This window comes from Phyllobates terribilis, unplaced genomic scaffold (genome assembly GCF_046119375.1).
Source record: "Phyllobates terribilis strain yellow unplaced genomic scaffold, ASM4611937v1 Scaffold_11__3_contigs__length_659146591, whole genome shotgun sequence".
Classification (NCBI taxonomy): domain Eukaryota; kingdom Metazoa; phylum Chordata; class Amphibia; order Anura; family Dendrobatidae; genus Phyllobates; species Phyllobates terribilis.
In genome coordinates, this window is record NW_027362771.1 from 647,250,470 (window position 1) to 647,270,787 (window position 20,318).

General features: G+C 49.1%; 1 protein-coding gene across 2 annotated transcripts in view; it reads right to left on the bottom strand.

The window, feature by feature from the left end:
- LOC141165472 (erythropoietin-like) overlaps positions 1-20,318 on the bottom strand; it is an 81,219-nt gene that overhangs the window by 23,425 nt on the left and 37,476 nt on the right. Inside the window, exon 1 of one of the 2 annotated variants that reach the window (XM_073651074.1) lies at positions 14,879-14,984. The exons of the other annotated variant lie outside the window; for it this stretch is intronic. The gene's annotated coding sequence lies outside the window, so the exon portion shown is untranslated. Of the gene's footprint in view, positions 1-14,878; positions 14,985-20,318 lie in introns of those variants that run through there. 2 annotated transcript variants of the gene reach the window in all.

Here is a 20,318-nt window from a genome sequence, read left to right on the forward strand (position 1 = left end):
AGCAAGTTGAAGATGAAATGATCTCTGAAGAGCCTAAAGTTACAGATGACACATTTTCTTTATATTTTAGGCAAAATATATAAATATTTTCATATTTTACAGTTTAAAAATTTACCTAGAGGGAAATGGGCCATTGCAAAAGTTTGGGCACCCTGCATGGTTAGTACCTAGTAGCGCCCCCTTTTGAAAGTATCACGGCTTTTAAACACTTTTTATAGCCAGACAAGAGTTTTTCACTTCTTGTTTGAGGGATTTTCCTCCATTCTTCCTTGGAAAATTCTTCCAGTTCTGTGAAATATCTGGGGCGTCTTGCATGCTCTGCTATTTTGAGGTCTCGCCACAGATTTTCAATGATGTTCAGATCCGGGGACTGTGAGGGCCATTGTAAAACCTTCAGCCTGCGCCTTTTGAGATCGTCTATTGTGGATTGTGACCTATGTTTAGGATCATTATCCATTTGTAGAATCCTCTTTTCATCTTCAGCTTTTTTACAGATGGATTGAATCCATTCTTCCCTCTACCCGTGAGATGTTCCCCGTGCCATTGGCTGCAGCACAACCCCAAAGCATGATTGATCCACCCCCATGCTTAATGGTTGGCGAGATGTTCTTTTCCTGGAATTCTGTGCACTTTTTACTCCACACATACCACACATACCTCTGCGCAATTTCTCTGCGCAAGTGTGGGATTTCACACTGCAATTTGGATGATGCATGAGGCGTCACACATGTAAATCAAAGCAGGAGGACGGCGAGCAGAAGCCGGGGAGAGGGATGGAGAGGCCCAAAGCATCGCCGACCAGATCGAGAAGGTTACCATACAGCGCAGGTGACATTAAAATGTTTTTTTCTCGGGGGTTATACAGGGAGTTATATAAGGATTTAGGGAATGCAGCGCAGACGCTGAATAATTAGATATTTTTAGCTGCTATGTCACAATACTGGTGACAGGTTCCCTTAAATGTTTTCCTAGAGAACCAGAATATCTTATTTCAATCTACAAGTGAAAGATGCAATTAGAGATCTGGCAGTTGAATGAGAGACGCTCATAGAGGTGTCACAACATTTACTGTTCTGATGATGAGGGAGATACTCTCCAACTATTAAGATTCATTCCTTTGCTCGCTTTCCATTCTATATTTCTTAGCTGCAAGTCAAATGTGTTCTGAGTGTGACATTAGCATAGATCTGGTGTGACGTGTGTGCTATACTTGTGTGACATTAGCATAGATCTGGTGTGACGTGTGTGCTATACTTGTGTGACATTAGCATAGATCTGGTGTGACGTGTGTGCTATACTTGTGTGACATTAGCATAGATCTGGTGTGACGTGTGTGCTATACTTGTGTGACATTAGCATAGATCTGGTGTGACGTGTGTGCTATACTTGTGTGACATTAGCATAGATCTGGTGTGACGTGTGCACTATACTTGTGTGACGTGTGCACTATACTTGTGTGACGTGTGTACTATACTTGTGTGACATTAGCATAGTGCTGGTGTGACGTGTGTGTGTGACGCCTCTTCTCGGAAGCCCTTGTTTACCCTGGGAGATGGGGGACTCGGAGTCGGGTCCTCTGATGGAGAGATGGGGTGCAGCCGTGGCCCGGACCCGCTCCGTGCTCAGGATCATCACAATTTAAAAAGGATGGTGTGGGCTTATCCGGGTTGAGTGGCTGATTCCGACTACGCCACCTGTGGCACCTGGTGAAGGTCACCTGCGCCGCTGCAGTCCGCTGAGGCATGGTGTTCTGGCGGCCATCGTTATTACTACTCCCCACAGGCGGAGCAAGGCCTCAGGGCAGAGAGGCAGGATGACGGGGGTAGTAGTCTAGGAGGTTTGGTGCTGCGTAGCGCGGTGTAGTGCAGAATAAAGAGTCCAGAGGCCATAGGGGTGAACTTCCAAGGCTTTACTCACGATAGAGATGGCAGTAGGAAGGCGACTCCCTGCTCCACGCGGAGTTCTGCGGTCACCAGATATGAAAAGGGGGTCTGACAACCTCAGAGTAAGTCCAGCATTCAATCAGGACCCCCCAACAGAGTGTTCCTAAACTACAGAACCTCACCCTTTCCCGTCTGTGCGTGTGTAGATAGGCCGGGTCTCCCTCTGAACTCCTCTCAGAAAAAGGGCACGGGTGGCAGCGCCATTCCTTCCGATACCCGGTGGGATCCTCAGGGCCTAACCGGGCTTTCCTGAACAGGACGTAGAGTAGCAAGGTCGGGGGCCGGTACCCCTTTTTGCAGCTGGAATCCCTCTGACTAGATCAGCACAGAGAGGACAGGTGGTGTACACCGCTCCGTCTGCATCCTCCCTGGGATCCATTTGCTATGGAGCTACACTGTTAAGCTCCGGACCTTCTTGATCATGGTCCTTGACCGGGCTGAGACATTCATTATCTGCAGCCTGCCCCTCGACCCCAAGGCTAAGGTACGAGGGCAGTGTCTCCATCCACTGCAGGTCCACACAGGATCCACGCTCAGGGAGGGTGATCACATTACAAGAACAGTCAAAAGAACAAGAACCGGACAGACTGACTGACCAACTCCCTATGAGCCAAAATGGCTGTGTATTAAATATGAAATTATTAAGTGTCACTAAAATGTGAGTCCTCCACCCTCACCCACTAATTGGTTGCCCTATCTCTTGGTTCCCCAGTCTCCCTGCAACCAGGAGGGCAGCACCTAGTGCATTCAAGCCCCCTCTGGTGGGAGAAGTGTGGTGTTGGAGGTAAAGGTTGGGTCCTGACCATCACACTGTTTTTACCTCAGAGGAGGAACACTACACTCCATTAAAGAAGTGCAGCATCCCTGTGGCGGTCGAACCCTCAGGGGCGCCACATGTGCTATGCTTATGTGGCACCCCAGGGGTCCGGTTGCCACAGTGGCTTTGCCTCCCTCACAAGAGGTGATGCCATGCCTGGAAGCAAGCAGGGGTCCCCTAATTAGGTTTTGCTAAGCATGCAACACTGTCCTGGCTCCAGACCAGCAAGGAGAGCTCCTCCCCTTGGCAACTGGAATCTGGAGGCGGGGTTAGTTAGACTTAGTGTGAGGAGTTGAAGGGAGGACGTTGACGAGAGAGGAGCTGGGGATTGGAGCTGCGCGGCAGTTCACCCCAGAAGGAACCAACACAGAAGAACCGGACACCGGAGTCCGAGGCTGTGGGGCACTGAAGGCCCAGCAGCAGAAACCGGAGGGCAGGAGACTGCAAGTCTCATGGCCCCATCAGACGCCTGCAGGGCCCAGCACCGCCACGTGGGAGCGACGCATCAGCAAGGCCCGAGCTGCCTGCCATACGGGTGAGCACAAAGACGTTGCACTCAGGGACGAGGGCCACCGCACAGCTACAAGCAGCAGGGCCAAAGGGATTAGTGGAAAGGGAAGGCCTCCAACTTCACCTGGCGAGGTGGATTCCTTACTTGCTTCCAGGCCGCCCAGACTTCCACTTCTAGCCAGCACCCGTGTCCCGGTGTGCCTAATCACCGCCAGTAAAGATAAGAGGAACCCACCATTAAGTTGTGGACTGATTATTGCTGCGCCATCAACCCCTGCACTACAACGCCCAGCATCACCTATAACATCTACACTGCCCTAGAGCTAAGCTCTACCTGTGAAGAGCCACACCATCCCTGCTGCAGTAACATCAGCTCCAGAGGACCTGCTCCGCAGCGGCGGCTACCTATAGCCGCATACCACAGGTGGCATCACGAACTTTGTACATAAAAACTATAAAATTCCCTTTTTACTGACCGCCCTGGGTCACAGACCGGGTCACCGCCACTGTGACATCTCCCCTAGCAACGACCGGCCCGGCACCGAGTACTCCACGGCCCAGGGGGCGCGTCAACTTGGCGTCACAAACAGGATTCACGAAGCCCCGGTATAACCAGGTCCTGTGTGCCATAGACTTTGCTAAACGGTGTTATCACGTGGTTTGCCGCCCGCCGAGGGGAAGCAAAAAGCCCCAATCCGGAACCGCCAGGTAAGAGATCCTTCCGCCTGCAGAGCAGCATACTGGTACGTCAGCAGACGCCCAGGACCTGGCTGAGGTTCACTAGGTGGGAGGAAGATGCCCAGCATGGGAGAGGATTCAGCCGCGGGTGCGGCAGCCGCCACTGTAATGCCGTTATCAATGCCATATATACCGGGGGCAGCATGGTTTGTCCCAGTAGTCAGGGGAGTCGCACACCCTGAACGACTTTGAGGAGAGACTGCGCAGTTTGTTTAAAGTATACCCCCTGTCTGAGGAGCAAAAAGTCAGCATCCTCATAGGCCAGCTAATCGGTGCAGCCCAGAGGGAGGTGAAGTCCTGGCCGGGCAGCGACAAAGGCACTGTCAAGGAAATACTGGCCCGGCTGAAGGATACCTTCGACACCCGCACCGCAGCAGAAATTAAGATGAAGTTCTACGGGTGCAAACAAAGAGTGCTGGACAGTGTATGGGACTATGCTCTAAACCTGCAGGAGGCGATACGGTCTATCAAACAGGTAGACCCTGACAGTGTGCATGATGAGGACAGATTGCTGACTGAGCATTTTATTGAGGGGCTCCTGTTTGGCGCTCACCGGACACAGCTGCGCATTATGGCTCTGCAAAACCCTGATCTGGACTTTGCGCAATTAAAAGACAGAGCAATCCGGGTGCCTCGAGAATCAACCCCAAGTGGCACTGCATCCCTCCAGCACCCAGCTATCACATACCACCAGGAGGTGGCGCCCTTTTCCCCAGCACCTGTGGAGGCTGACGCGCAGACCCTAGATAATGACCCGTCTGCAGACCTACGCCTTCAGGTCCAGGAGCTGACCAAAAGTGTGGCTACGCTAACCAAAACCGTGCCGGCCATGCAAGTGTCTCCCAAGGAAAAAGATCCAGCTGGCTTCCAGTCCAGATGACGTCCCGTGACGACGACAGAGAAGAATTCCACCGACCAGAAGGAGGAACAGCGATCGCTACGACCAGGACGGGCAACCCATCTGCCGCTGCTGTCAAAAGGCGGGGAACTAGGCAAGGTTCTGTAATTTAAACAAGCAACCCCTGGCGCAGAGGGCCAACCCCCAGGAGTAAGACGACCAGGCCCACAAAGCTGGCGAGACAAGTACGTGGGAGGACGACCGGTCCTGCTTGTCGTGCTTGATGGCATCCCGATGAACGCTTTGCTGGACACTGGGTCCCTGGTGACAACGATGCCACATATCCTTTATAAATGATACTGGACTGATTCAGACATTACCCGCAGTCCAGATGAACATTTTAACATCTATGTCAACAATGGTCAGCCCTTGCCTCAGGTGGGGTATAAAAAGGTGACCATAAAGGTTGGCCGAGTAGAATTGCCATCACAAGGAATGATTATTGTAGATATTGATCGCCGAGAAAGTCATCCTATGATAACCTTAGGCACCAATGTGATAGAAAATTGTCTTGGAGAAATTATTCTTTTGTTGCAGCAGGTTGCAGAGACCGCCAGTTCCAGTCAGCAGCGAGTTCTGCAGAAGGAGATCAGAGCCCTGATGAAAAGACAACAGGTAGAGCTGTCTGGAGGAGAAGTCGGCAGTGTCAGGATGAGTGACCCATTCCCCATTGCAATGCGCCCTAAGGAGCGAAATGTTAATATGGTGTCGGGCAGCAATCGGTCTCAGGGGTCAAGATTATCAGGCTCTGGTAGAACCCGTGTACTCTGATAGTAGGCCCACCATCTTGACAGCCAGGGGGTAGTCGATGTCCGCAAGGGGAGAGTACCGATACGCATCCTGAATTGTGGGGAGAAAGAGGTCCATTTACCCCGGTATGCCACCCTTGCTAAGCTATTCACTGTCAGTAACAACGCAATGAAGGCAGTGGAACCCTTGCCTCCATCCAAACCGGCGGAGGATAATGGCTCCAAAGAGCAGTAGGAGGATTGGTGTCAGAAGCTACAAGTGGGCACTGACTCCACCCCTTTGCACCAAAAGCATGAAGTATACCGGGTGGTCCAAGAATATGAGCGAGTCTTCACCAAACACCCACTAGACTTTGGACAGGTAAAAGGGGTCCAACATCACATCCCCACAGGAGATCATCCGCCAATTAAAGAGAGGTACCAGCCTGTACCCCCAGCTCACTATCAATGTGCCAAAGAAATGTTACGGGAGATGAAGGAGGCTGGGGTGATCAGAGATAGTTGTAGCCCCTGGGCAGCTCCTTTAGTTGTCGTTACAAAGAAGGATAGTACAATGAGGATGTGTGTTGATTACAGGCAGATTAACCGCATTACACATAAGGACGCCTACCCATTACCCAGAATTGAGGAATCATTAGCAGCATTGAAATCAGCTAATTATTTCTCCACTTTGGATCTCACCAGTGGGTACTGGCAGGTTCCTGTGGCAGAGGCGGACAAAGAAAAGACCGCATTTACAACACCAATGGGCCTCAGCGAGTTCAACTGCATGCCATTCGGGCTCTGCAACGTCCCAGGAACCTTCCAGCGGTTGATGGAGTGCTGCCTAGGACACAAAAACTTTGAAACCGTCCTGCTGTACCTAGATGATGTAATTGTCTACTCAAAGACATATGAAGACCACCTGGAGCACCTCGCCGAGGTGTTCGAAGCCCTTTCTGGTTTTGGCCTGAAGGTAAAGCCGTCCAAGTGCCACCTGTTGAAGCCCAAGGTGCAGTACCTAGGTCATGTGGTAAGCGCCAAAGGTGTAGCACCAGACCCTGAAAAAGTCACCGTGATCAAGGACTGGCCAAGACCCTCCACTATTAAGGAAGTGCGGCAGTTCCTCGGGCTGGTGGGCTACTACAGGAAATTCTTCAAAGGTTTCACCAAGATAGCAGCACCCATGCAGGACCTCTTAGTGGGCCAGTCCAAGAATGCCAAGAACCCGAAACCTCTGTTCAAATGGGGTAAACCAGAAGATGAATCTTTCACTCGACTGAAAATGGCTCTTACTGGAGACAAAGTCCTGGCCTACCCCGACTATGACCAACTCTTTATACTTCATACTGAGGCCAGCAACGTGGGATTGGGAGCGGTGCTGTCCCAGGTACAGCAAGGCAGAGCGAGAGTGATTGCCTACGCCAGCAGGAAGCTCCGTCCTATGGAAAGGAGCCCCGACAATTACAGGTCCTTCAAGTTGGAGGTTCTCGCCATAGTCTGGGCTGTAACAGAGCGCTTCAAACACTACCTTGCCTCCTCCAGATTTACAGGCTTCACAGATAACAACCCGCTGACGCACCTGGAGACTGCAAAGCTTGGTGCCCTAGAGCAACGATGGATGGCCCGACTGTCTAACTATGAGTTTACCATCAAGTATCGGGCGGGACATAAAAACACAAATGCTGATGCGTTGTCCAGGATGCCCAATTTGCCAGATGGGGGAGAAGACCCGAAGAGCTGGAGGAGATAGAGCTACCCTCTTTTCATCGTCACGGGGTGACCCAGTGCTCCCACTGTGTGAGGGACAAGCGCTCCGCCAACAGAGAGGCCACGTTCAACCCATTGCCCCACACCATGGATGGGCAGAGACGCAGGATAGCGACCCGGCTGTCCGCCTGGTAAAGGAGTTGCTGACACAAGCTGACTCGCACCCTGATCCAGATGCTCCACAGGAGACCCAACAGTTGTGGAAGGAAAAGGGCAAGCTGTTCATCTATGAGGGAAAGCTGTGTCGAAGAAGTGTCAACCCCCGGACACACGAACTGGTCTGGCAGGTGGTAGTCCCGAGGTGGGATGTGCCAATGATCTTAGAAGCGTACCACGATGGAGCAGGACACTTCGGGTGGAAGAAGTTAGAAGTCCTGCTACGTGAGCGATTCTACTGGGTTGGCATGAGGAAAGCAATCGAGAGATGGTGTCGAGAATGTGGTCCATGCAACCTGAGAAGGAAAGACCGTGACAGCCAGAGGGCTCCCCTGCGGCCCATCATCACCAAACAACCACTTGAACTGGTAGCCTTGGACCACGTGAAGCTAGCCCCAAGCCGGTCAGGCTATGTCTACACTCTCACCATAGTAGACCACTACTCCCGGTTCTTGGTAGTAGTGCCAGTGAAAGACCAGACGGCTCAGACGGCAGCCAAAGCGTTCCAACAGCACTTTTGTCGCCCGCATGGTTACCCTGAACGAGTGCTTACTGACCAAGGTCCAGCCTTTGAAGCAGAGGTGTTCCAGGAATTCTGTAACTCGTACAGCTACAAGAAAATCAGGACGACGCAGTATCATCCCCAGACCAACGGGTTGTGTGAGAAGATGAACCAGGTGGTAATAGACCTGTTGAAGACGTTGCCCCTTGAAGAACGTAGCCTGTGGCCAGAGAATTTACCAGATTTGGTGGACCTATATAACCACATCCCGGTGAACTCCACCAACTGTACACCCGCTTACCTGATGAGAGCAAGACCTGGTAAGCTACCCATCGACTTAGACTTGGGAGTCTTAACACCAGTGACGACGTCACCAGATGCGGATCGGGATACCGAGCGGCAGCAACAATACCGCAAGGTGCAAGAGTGTGTTGAGAAAAGTTTGTCCCAGATGAGACAGAAGCAAGAGAAAACTTATAATCAGCACGCACCTGCCGTTCCCTTATCACCTGGAGAACAGGTACTTAAGAGGAAAAGACGAGTCCGCAAGTTAGATGACCAGTGGGAGATTGAGCCATACACCGTCCTACCCTCAAATTACGACAACACCAAAGTGTGCCTCATCAGCAAAGATGGAGGAGAAACTTCAGCGGCAGTCTCAAGAGACCACTTGAAGATATGTCCTGAACAGTTGAAACACACAGAAGAAGATCAAGACAGCCCTCGGCCCACAGAAAATGTGGAGAAAACGGTTCAGACAGTCCTCGGAGAATTTCCCCGGTCTTGGACGCAGGTGAACAAAGCGATTGTGGTACCTGTCCTGACCTTTCTCCAAGCGGCCTCACCGGAAACTGCAGAGGCTCCAGAACATCTGGAAGACCAGCCGACCCCAGAGACAGATGCTTCATCACCAGCAGATCAGGAGAATCTACCCTCTGCTAGTAGTGAACCTGTCAGTCCCATGGTGGGTTTAGGAGTCCGAAGAAGGCAGTCCGGTATACCAGTACGGAGTAGGTCCAAGAGAAATGTTGAGGATAGTGAACCCACCACACCAAGGGTAGACAATAGGGACCAGGGTAAGACAGTGACAACAAATGTACTACGTAGGTCGACCCGGTTGTGTGACATGTGAGCTGTTTGTGCAAAATTATCAGTGTTTGTGTGATGTGTGCATTAGATATTAGAATATGTGAAGGTCTTCCGTGCGCGTAATACTACTCAGACAACAGGGTAAGGGTAACACAGCGTGGCAACACTTTATTGAACCACAAAACAGGCAATAAACAGATGGAACAGTCCCAGCAAATACCCAAGATGGTGCAACATTACACAGTCTCACCCTTCCTCTGGCCCGCCTGGGATAGAACAGCTGCGACTTTGGGACTTCCAGGGCCAACTAACTCAACTAGTGGTCCCCCGCTTCTGGCGGGCACCCACAGAGAAAAGGTAGCAGCAAGCTTAGGAAGCTAGCAGTCCATCGAGGTACAAGACCAGGAGACCCGAGGGTCCAAATCTGGCCTCTACGGGAGTTTCCATGGGGCCAAATGACCAGCTGGTTCCAATCTGGCATCTCCGGATGTTTCCATGGGTTCCAGGCAACCGGAGGGTCCCACCTGGCAAACCCCAAACAACATATCCATGGGGCCAGGTGACTTCATCGTCCCAACCTGGTCTCCCCAAATGTATCTATGGGTTCTCTGATGGTCAATGGAGCAGATACGTATCTTTCCAGTCAGGGTCATATACCCTTAGGCTGGAATCAAATCTGTGTCTCTTTGGGTAAAGCCATGCTACCAAGCTGATGGTCTGAGAGAGTCTGATCTTTGCTTCTGACTCGCCCCCTGGGCCGTGGGGCACCCGGGACCGAGCTTCTGTGCGATGCAGGGGGTAGTAGTGGCAACCCGATCCCTTGGCTCAGGGTGGTCAGACCAAATTGTGGCAGTCTATTTATCAGTGTTTTGAATGTCCGACTACGCCACCCGTGGATTGCGGTCAGGGATGACCGCCGCTGCAAGGCAGACCACTGAGGCTGATGTTGGTGTGCAGCAGAGGGGTAGGACAACTCCCACGGGAAGAGTATAGCCTCAGGGCAGTGTAAATGGATGCTGGGGGTGATGGTGCAGGCGCAGCATAAATAACACAGAGTCCAATGATGCAGTCCAGGGTTTTTACTCACAGTTGTTATCCATGTCACTGCCCAAGCCGTGCTGCGTCCACCAGGTGAGGGGCTCGGTCAACCCCCAGGCAATTCAGGAGTATGGCACAGGACCCCCTTCTGTCCTTTCTCTGGCCTCTCGTGCCCCACCAGTGACCAAACTTCTGTCCAGCTGCCGCGGATCTTTGCGGGCAAACGTTGGCCCCCGTTTCCCGCTATCCTATATGGTGCCTTCCTAGCAGGTTTGGCGGGGGGTCGCACCAATAGATGATCACGACCTCCGGTTCTTGACTGAGGGATAATTTACCTCCACCAACTTGGGAATCTGATACCCTTCCACGACCTGACCCTTCACCCGATATCACGCGGGTTTGCAACGGTTACTGTCCGTTCTGCTCTCTCTTAGGGTCCCTTCTTCCTTTTTGTCTCTGGAGCCTTTCTACTCCTCTGTCTCTTCTCCTTCCTTCCTTCTCTCTCTTCTCTCTGGCTCCGGCCTTCACCCTAGGCCTGCCTCGTGGAGCTGAGCTCAGGCTGAGCCACAACTCCCTGTCAGCCCTCTCTGGCTGAACTACTTCTCTCTCTGAACTCGACTTCACTGACCACCGACTAAAGATGGCTCCCACCTTTTATCTGCTTCTCTGTGTGAGCCTAGGTGACCAGCACCCAATGAGCTCCTTCCTATGCTCCAGAAACCGTCCCCTTCTGCTCCTACTTCACTGGGTTCTCTCCCCCCTCCCCACTCCAGCCAGGGACATGGTCAGTTGTGCCTTCAATAAATGGGAGCACCGTCGAGCTGTCCCCCGGAAATGGGGTGAGTGTGTAGTGTATGTATGCAGCTAACTGAGCCCTGGTCCATACTCCATCCTTACCTGGGAGTGGAATATCACACCTCTGGTTGAGGTGCAATGCCCCTGTAGCAACCGAACCCTCGGGGCGCTACACTTCTCCTTGTAAAGTCTCTGTCAATTCTCTTTGCAGCCGGATAGAAAAACCCTTTTTTTATATTTACATATGTGGCTAAGGTCATCAGTCACAGGAGGTAAAGGTGCAGGGCTCACTAAGGTCTCATTGTTTGATCTAATCAATTTACATAGTTGGTATAGCAGGGGGCTCTTTAAATCAACATTCAGCTGGCTTTAGTATAATATGCAATTAGCGTAGTAACAAACATCATTGTTTCACAACCAAGAAAAGACAACAGGGTTACACAAATACTGGTCTATATTTCTTGACCAGCCATAGAAACACACATACATTCACAACTCAACACAAACACAATAGTGTATTTCTCTTGGCTTAAAAAATCTAAACATCTCCCTGATTAAGATTAGAAGCTGTATCGTCATATTGCTCCCCCAATCTTAATCAGCCAGACATGATAGGATCCCAATCATCCTTCTCTACTTATTGGACACAGTCCATCAGCATGTCTTTAAGTACAGTCACGAATATAAGAGGTCTCACCTTCATGAGAACAAAAGTTTGCATCCAGATTCCTCAAAGCATATTCCATCTCTTCCTTGCGAATAAACTCCACACGTAATTGACGACAACTGACTCTTATCCATTGCGTCCACACATGCCGTCCTCAACATCCTGTGGTTCCTGAATTAAATCCGATGAGTGTCGGTGGCCTGGTGTTCAATCTGTTGAGTGTCGGTGGCCTAGTATTCAATCCGTTGAAGCTGGTACAGCTCCTGTAGTTGCTGTTTCTTGTTGCTGCTGTATATCCTCTCGGGTCCTCCTCCCAAGGCCGGGCTGGTAGGGTTGGACATGGTAGCATCCGAAACCCGCTGTGTATGCCTCACCTATGGGCTGCTGGGTCTGTCTATATGCCTCCCTGGTTGTGGAGCCCTTTGGACGGTGTGTGCTAACACCAGTCTCCTGCAGCTCCCCCAGATCCGCTGTGCTGAGTAGTATCCCACTGTTGCCACCAAAATATGAAGACTCGGGGTCTTCCATGGGCGTAATACTACTCAGACAGCACAGGGTGAGGGTAAAACAGTGCGGCAATACTTTATTGAACCACAAGGCGGACAATAAACACAGAACAGTCCCAGCAAATACTCAAGATGGTACAATATTACACAGTCTCACCCTTCATCTCCGCCCGCCTGGGCTAGAACAGCTGCGACTTTGGGCCCCACAGTGAGAAGGCAGCAGCAAGCCTAGGAAGCTGACTGTCCATCGACATACATGGCCAGGAGACCCGAGGGTCTCACCCTGGCCTCTCCGAGAGTTTCAATGGGGCCAGATGACCGGCCGGTCCCAATCTGGCTTCTCCGAATGTTTCCATGGGATCCACGTGACCGGAGGGTCCCACCTGACAACCCCAAACAACAAATCCATGGGGCCAGGTGACTTCATCGTCCCAACCTGGTCTCCACAAATGTATCCATGGGTTCTCTGATGGTCAGTGGAGATTCGTATCCTTCCAGTCAGGGCCATATACCCTTAGGCCGGAATCACCAGCGACAAGGTGAACCCGTTTGGGAAAGTCCTACACTGTCTAATATTAAAAAACAGTTTTAACACATGGTAAGGTTTTTAATATTAGACAGTGTAGGACTTTCCCAAATGGGTTCACCTTGTCGCTGGTGGGATAGCTTTTATACTATTTTTGATCAAAAACAGTGTTACTAAGAACCCTATTTTATTTAAATGCATGCACTTGCTTTGTATTGATTTACAGCAGGGTTTATGCTTATTTTGCTTCTTGTAGGTTTTTCTGATTCATGGCCATTGTGAAACATGCATTTATGTGCTGCATGTATAACAACTTAAACTAAGATCAAATTTTGTGTTTTTTGCCCTGAAGAGTCTGACTGATCTTTGATTCTCTCTTTCCATTCTCCTCTGTTACACAGAGTCATACGTCCCTTAAATACTTACAATTGTTCTTTCAAACACATCCACACATCTTCTGAGAAGATTGCCTTCTTTGTGATTAATGACATTTTTCTCCCTTTTCTCTTAGGTCTTCCATGGCTGAGAGCTCATGAGCCTGTGCTAGACTGGAAGTCCGGTTAGATACTTCAATGGGGAAAGTCGTGCCACGAGAATTGCCTGGTTTCTGTGCTTCCAGCTGGATCGCATGTGTTGCCATTCTCTCCGGCAGGCAATGATTCCAATAGCCGGTTCCTTAAAGACCTACCGCTTGAGAGTCGTATTCTGGGTGAGACCAATGTGAAGATCGACCCTGTGAAGGTATCTTTTAGTTCCTGGTGGCTGCAGGATGACAACATCAAGGCGGAGACATGCTCCGAGACTCTACTGTCCACCAGCCAGGAAGAGGAGTTCCAGTCCATCTTTGTGTCTTCCAAGGGGACAGTTATTCCCCGATGATGCCCAGCCCGTGAGAGTCATTCTGGTCAAGAAGGTCGGAGATGTGAATTTCTTCCCAGTAGCTCGGAGAGAACGTGGTCCTGATGAGATGCATCTTCTCTGCAAGGAGTCATCGAGAGCTTGAAGAAGAGGGAGCGTAAAGGGGGGTTGCGCCCCCTGAACGCTGTCCCCTTCTCACTGCATGCAGGGAAGCCGGTTTACTCACTGCACCGGCCCACGACGCAGCACCCGGTGTGCTCCTGCCTCCTTTCTTTCCAGTGCACCCCACACTCTGTCTTGGGCACTGCTAGGGCGTGCATGCGCGCGCTTCTCTGTTATAAAGGGGCAGCGCGCACACATGGTAAATGTTCCCAGCAACTGCTGAGAGGCATTTAGTCAAATATATGTGCACCTGCAAGGTGTCTCCCAGCCGATAGCTTGGAGACAGCCAATAGCTGGGAGGCATCTTGTATAAAAGGCTCCCTCCCCAATTGGGAGGTGCCTGAGCAACCACTATAGTTTTGTAGGTGGTTAGTGTGAGCCACTGTATGTTGCCTGTTACAAGGTATCCTGGGTCCCTTAGTCCAGTCTAGTTGCCCGAATCCGCGGCAACTGTCTACCTCCCTTGGGGCTGAGTACCCAGGCCAGAACCTGGAATCTCAAACCACATCTGCGTTCCTGTACCCTGTGGCCTCATCAGTGGTACCTGCCAGTTACCTGAGACCAGTGAGTCTGAACTCTGTCCCAGTGGCCTTCCTGTCTACACAGTCTGTCCCTGTCCCAAGTGGCCGTCCTGTCTGAACTTGTCCCAAGTGGCCGTTCTGCTCCATAGCAATGTCTCTGCTCTTTGGGGTCAGCTGCTACTGCCGGACGTGCCCTGGAGTGGTACCTGGCAGCTACTTGACGCACAAGCCTGACCTCACCACTAGAGGCTCCATCGAACACCAAGGTAGCTGTTTAGTCACGCCTCTCCAGAGTAAGTCCGGTCCGTGGCACAGTGGATGCACCCATGAAGCCCAGACTGCGGCAAGGCTTCATAGGAGGTTGTTATTTTCTCTGTATACTGCAGTATTAATGTATTTGTAGTATATATACTACAAGTGATGAAACAATCATAGGATCAAATAATATGTAAAAAATTCATTAAGAAATTTAATACGGTACATTTGCAAACACCTTGGTGAACGCTTATGATGGCCGGATCTTTGCTGTGCAGAAAGGAAATCTTATTGAATTTTTATGGCAAACAAAGGTAAAGTTGTTCACATTGTGTGGTCTCTTCAACATATGTAAGATGTAGGAATATGTGCAGAACATCTGGGGCAGGATGAACTCACCGACAAGAGATCTGGAGCTTGTCTGTAACAGTCCCTCCGGCACCCAGCAGCAATAAATCCAGCAGACAGTCCTTCAGCCGCATGTCCAGGGAACACTGACTTGGCCTGCAGGACATACACAGCTCCTGTCAGCAAACCACCATTATTATAGCTCCATGCTGACGTAATGGGGGCCGCCAAGCCACATCATTATTGTGGTGTATAGCTGATCACTAATGCTCCCTGCACTGCAGACGGGACCGGTTCTGAAATGTCCCACACACTGAGCAAAGTTAACAAAACACCAAACTCACAAATTTTGTTGGTACCGGCCACTATATCATGTCTGTACGTCCCGACTCTCCACTGGTGGATAATGTCAGAGCTAAGATGGGTTGACCATGTTGGGTTCTAATGTCCGATCTCACTTTGGAATGGAAAAGTGTAATTCTACCCTAAGCAGGGGTGGTGAGCTCCTACTTTTTGCTTTGTATTTCTATCCTAACTTGCTGTTCGTAGTCTGCACCTCTTGGATTCCTGGCTTAGAAGGAGTTAAGCAGAAGATGTCGATTTTTTCAATCCCTTTAAAAATCATTGAGAGAGCAGGGATCCCACTTAGGCAAGGAGATGCTCAATTTTGGGTTTTCATAATGTAAGTGTGATTATAATACGGTTTCGTAATTCTTTTTTTTTTTTGTATTAATGTTAAGATCCATATTTATCACCAATGCACTACATACAAGGCGATCAGTTCTGGTTTAAAGGCCCATTCACACCTTAGAATGATAGAATGTTACAGATGGAATCCAGAACAATGCAGGATTCACTAAACCATCGTCTGCCCAAATCACAGATGTATCCACACATAAATCCACAGATGTATCAGCCAAAGACTGGAAACAGATTCATCGTTAATATGATGGCGAATGAGCTTAGGTTTTAGAATGAACAGAAATTCGGATGCAGATTTTATTTTAGCTGTGGAGCCGGAGGTTTTAGCTTACCAACTCCCCAGCCCTGGGTTAGGCACCAAGACTTTTATAAAAACCTGTACGATCTGAACCCGTCAGAAGTGATCGTGAACATGAATGGAAACATTTCTCAGAACTTGTGCTCACTTCTAAGGCTATGTGCCCATGATCAGGATATAGCAGCGTTTTGGAAGCAATTTATTTTCGTCGCTTCCAAAACGCTGCGTCCTAATGACGCAGGTAAATCTGCATGTGTTTATTGAACCATGAGGAGTTACGGGACTCTATACATTCTATTGCAAAAATTTCTGTTGCAGAGACTAGCAACAGAAAGTTACATGCTACGACTGGTAAACCCACGAGAGTTTACGCAGCGTCTAAATAGAAGCACAGTGTGCGTGAGATTTCTATATATCCATCCACTATGCTTGCATCGTAGGACGCAACGTTTTGGACGCAGTTCAGTTGAGATGCTATTCCTGATCGTGAGCACGTACCCTTAGTGAATCATACAAGTGAGGAAAAGTTTCTGTGAAATTCCGAAGTATTTTTAACCCCTACTATTAGTAACCCAGTTCTGGTAATTCTGTTAGTAACTATGGTTCAAGTTCAGCTCTCCTGACGGAAATAAGATAACAAACCTTTGTCGGCTCTGTGTCTGTAAGGTGAGAAAATCTACACAAATCTACACAGGCCTTTCTGTAGATCTCACTACTTACATACTATATTGGTGGAGCGTCTAGGTGAAAAAAAAAGACTTCTACGTAGCATGCAAGTATGAAATGAATAGAATTTTGATGAAGTAAGGTCAATGGATAAAAAAAAAAGTTTTACCTACTTATCTCTTCATCCTACCAGGAGAAATGGAAACTGTATAGCTGGATGTGTCCCTCCTGATGACGCACACACAATAGGTTTGGCGCCTATCATTTGACATTAGCCATGTGATTTATGCGACATTGCCCTTGTACATATTCACATTGTGATGTGAGGAGAGGGTATGAATATCCAGCAGCCGGATTCTCTAAAGGACAAACCCAGCTGCATTTATTTTCTTCTCAGGAACTTTACGGATAATTAGTTGCCCTAGTCCAAAAAAAAAATAACATTAACTTATTGCAATCTCACATAGATGCTTCTTACAGCTGCCTAGTACTGTGAATCATTGTTATTCCATATGACCTTTGAAATGAATTCACATGCCGCAGATTTGTTGCAAAAAAAATTCTGCGGCTAAAAATATTCCTCTGAATGTGGTTGCTCTGGCAGCTAGATGAATTGAGCATTGGTAAAAAATTCTACCTGAATATACCCTTATACTCCCCATTTGCCAAAAGCATCTGTGTACAGACCAGACTGCCCTTACTCTCCAGTCTTATCTGTTTAGATTAGAGCCTTATCAATTGTGAACATGGATGCTGCTTGGCCTGATATGTGCATGCTTTGTCTTGGCTTCACCTCTATGCTAAAGCAAAACACCAGGTATTTTCGAACATGTGCCAAAATGTTGTAGCAGAGCCGGATAGGACAGGGTTAAGTCCTAGCTCTGCAGGTTTGATTAGATACACCTGCTTAGCTTTTTACTAGAACCAGTGTTTGTGGTCACTAGGTGTGTGCTGCTGGAGAGTGACCAGCCAAAATGTGAGCTGTAGCTCAGAGAGACAAGCTAGGGTCTCTCTCTGAATAAAGACTGCACGGGTCAGCTAGGAAAGCTGTGCAGTCTGTGTGTTGGAACTGCAGAGTAAGGTGTGGAAGCTGCAGCCTGTTCAGTCTGAACTGTGCCCGGAGTTGAACATTCTGTTTGGCACTGGAAGGTTCTGGAGCTCGGGCTTAGGGGAATACCGAGACTGGAGGGATCGGCCTCTTCTGTGTATGAAGTATCCTCTGAGAGAATAAACTGTACTCTGTTGAGGTGAGCCACACTGACATATATGTGCTGCTGAGTTAACTGTTTATTTGCGGTGATACCTTTTTGCCCAGTAGAGGCTGTTTTTGGTTTTGAATTCCTTGGAGTTTTATGAAAGGAATAAAACTGCACCTGTTTGGACCAAACCGCATTGCCTGTGTGAACGCTACTTAATGCCTACCTGAGAGAGGGGATCCCTACAATGTAGATCGGGTGATGGATTTGACAGGAGTGAAATAAAAGTTGCTGAAATTATTTATATTTGAGACCGGATAACAGTGGTCGGTCATTGACCATAATAGTTTCCAAACAGACATCTGCTGCCTGCAACATCCTTCAGCATGACCGGTTTGGCAGTGGGTCAGTAATGGTGTGGGGTGGCATTTCTTTGGAGGGCCGCACAGCCCTCCATGTGCTCGCCAGAGGTAGCCTGACTGCCATTAGGTACCGAGATGAGATCCTCAGACCCTTGTGAGACCATATGCTGGTGTGGTTGGCCCTGGGTTCCTCCTAATGCAGGACAATGCCAGACCTCATGTGGCTGGAGTGTGTCAGCAGTTCCTGCAAGATGAAGGCATTGAAGCTATGGACTGGCTCGCCCGTTCCCCAGACCTGAATCTGATTGAGCACATCTGGGACATCATGTCTCGCTCCATCCACCAACGTCACGTTGCACAACAGACTGTCCAGGAGTTGGCGGATGCTTTAGTCCAGGTCTGGGAGGAGATTCCACAGGAGACCATCCGCAATCTCATCAGGAGCATGCCCAGGCGTTGTAGGGAGATCATACAGGCACGTGGAGGCCACACACAATACTCAGCCTCATCAAGAGCATGCCCAGGCGTTGTAGGGAGGTCATACAGGCACGTGGAGGTCACACACAATACTCAGCCTCATCAGGAGCATGCCCAGGCGTTGTAGGGAGGTCATACAGGCACGTGGAGGCCACACACAATACTCAGCCTCATCAAGAGCATGCCCAGGCGTTGTAGGGAGGTCATACAGGCACGTGGAGGTCACACACAATACTCAGCCTCATCAAGAGCATGCCCAGGCGTTGTAGGGAGGTCATACAGGCACGTGGAGGTCACACACAATACTCAGCCTCATCAGGAGCATGCCCAGGCGTTGTAGGGAGGTCATACAGGCACGTGGAGACCACACACAATACTCAGCCTCATCAGGAGCATGCCCAGGCGTTGTAGGGAGGTCATACAGGCACGTGGAGGCCACACACAATACTCAGCCTCATTGTGACTTGTATTAAGGACATTACATCACAGTTGGATCGGCCTGTAGTGGGTTTTTCCACTGTAATTTTGGGGGTGACTCCACATCCAGGCCTCCATTGGGTAATAAATGTGATTTCCATTGATGATTTTTGTGTGATTTTGGTGTCAGCACATTCAGCTTTCTACAGAACAAAGTCTTCAATGAGAAGATTCCATTCACTCAGATCTAGGAGGGGGGATTTCAGGGGTCCCGATATTTTTTTGAGCAGTGTAATAGTGCAGAGCTCTGATCCTGAGTTACATCCTGTATTATACTCCAGAGCTGCGCTCACTGGAGGTCACTGGAGCTCTGCACTAAGCTCACTGGAGGTCTGCAGAAGACTTCTGAACATGAACAAAGACCACAATCAAACTACAGTATCATTGCCTAAAGCAAGTGAACCAAGTTCTCCTGTGAAACAACTTAAAAATCCAGTAATGAAATCCTGTGATATACATGTAACAGTTACATCTAGAATGGCTGCAGCAGAGATCAGTGATGGACCATAAAGCAAACTCCATCATCTAGGCATTGATAAGGCTGTTTTCTTAAACAAAATATATATATTAACTGGAAAACCTAGTTAACTTTCCACATGATGCTCAAATGACCAGACTAAACTTTTCTTAGGCTACGTTCCCATGATGAGCTTTTGGTGAGTTTTTGATAGTGCAGATTTTCTGCACCTACAGTAAGGAAAATAAGTATTTGATACTCTGCCGATTTTGCAAGTTTTCCCATCTACAAAGAATCGAGAGGTCTGTAATATTTTTATTGTAAGTCACTTCACCTCTGAAAGACAGAATCTGAAAAAAATCCAGAAAATCACATTGTATGATTTTTAAATAATTAAATTGCATTTTATTGCATAAAATAAGTATTTGATCACCGTCCAACCAGCAGGAATTCCGGCTCTCACAGACCTGTTAGTTTTTCTTTAAGAAGCCCTCCTACTCTGCACTCATTACCTGTATTAATTGCACCTGTTTGAACTCGTTACCTGTATAAAAAACACCTGTCCACACACACAATCACTTACACTCCAACCTCTCCACCATGGCCAAGACCAAAGAGCTGTCTGAGGACAACAAGGACAAAATTGTAGACCTGCACAAGGCTGGGATGGGCTACAGGACAATAAGCAAGCAGCTTGGTGAGAAGGCAACAACTGTTGGCGCAATAATTAGAAAATGGAAGAAACACAAGATGACTGTCAATCTTCCTTGATCTGGGGCTCAATGCAAGATCTTGCCTCGTGGGGTAAGGATGAAAATAGTCAGGAATCAGCCCAGAACTACATGGGAGGATCTGG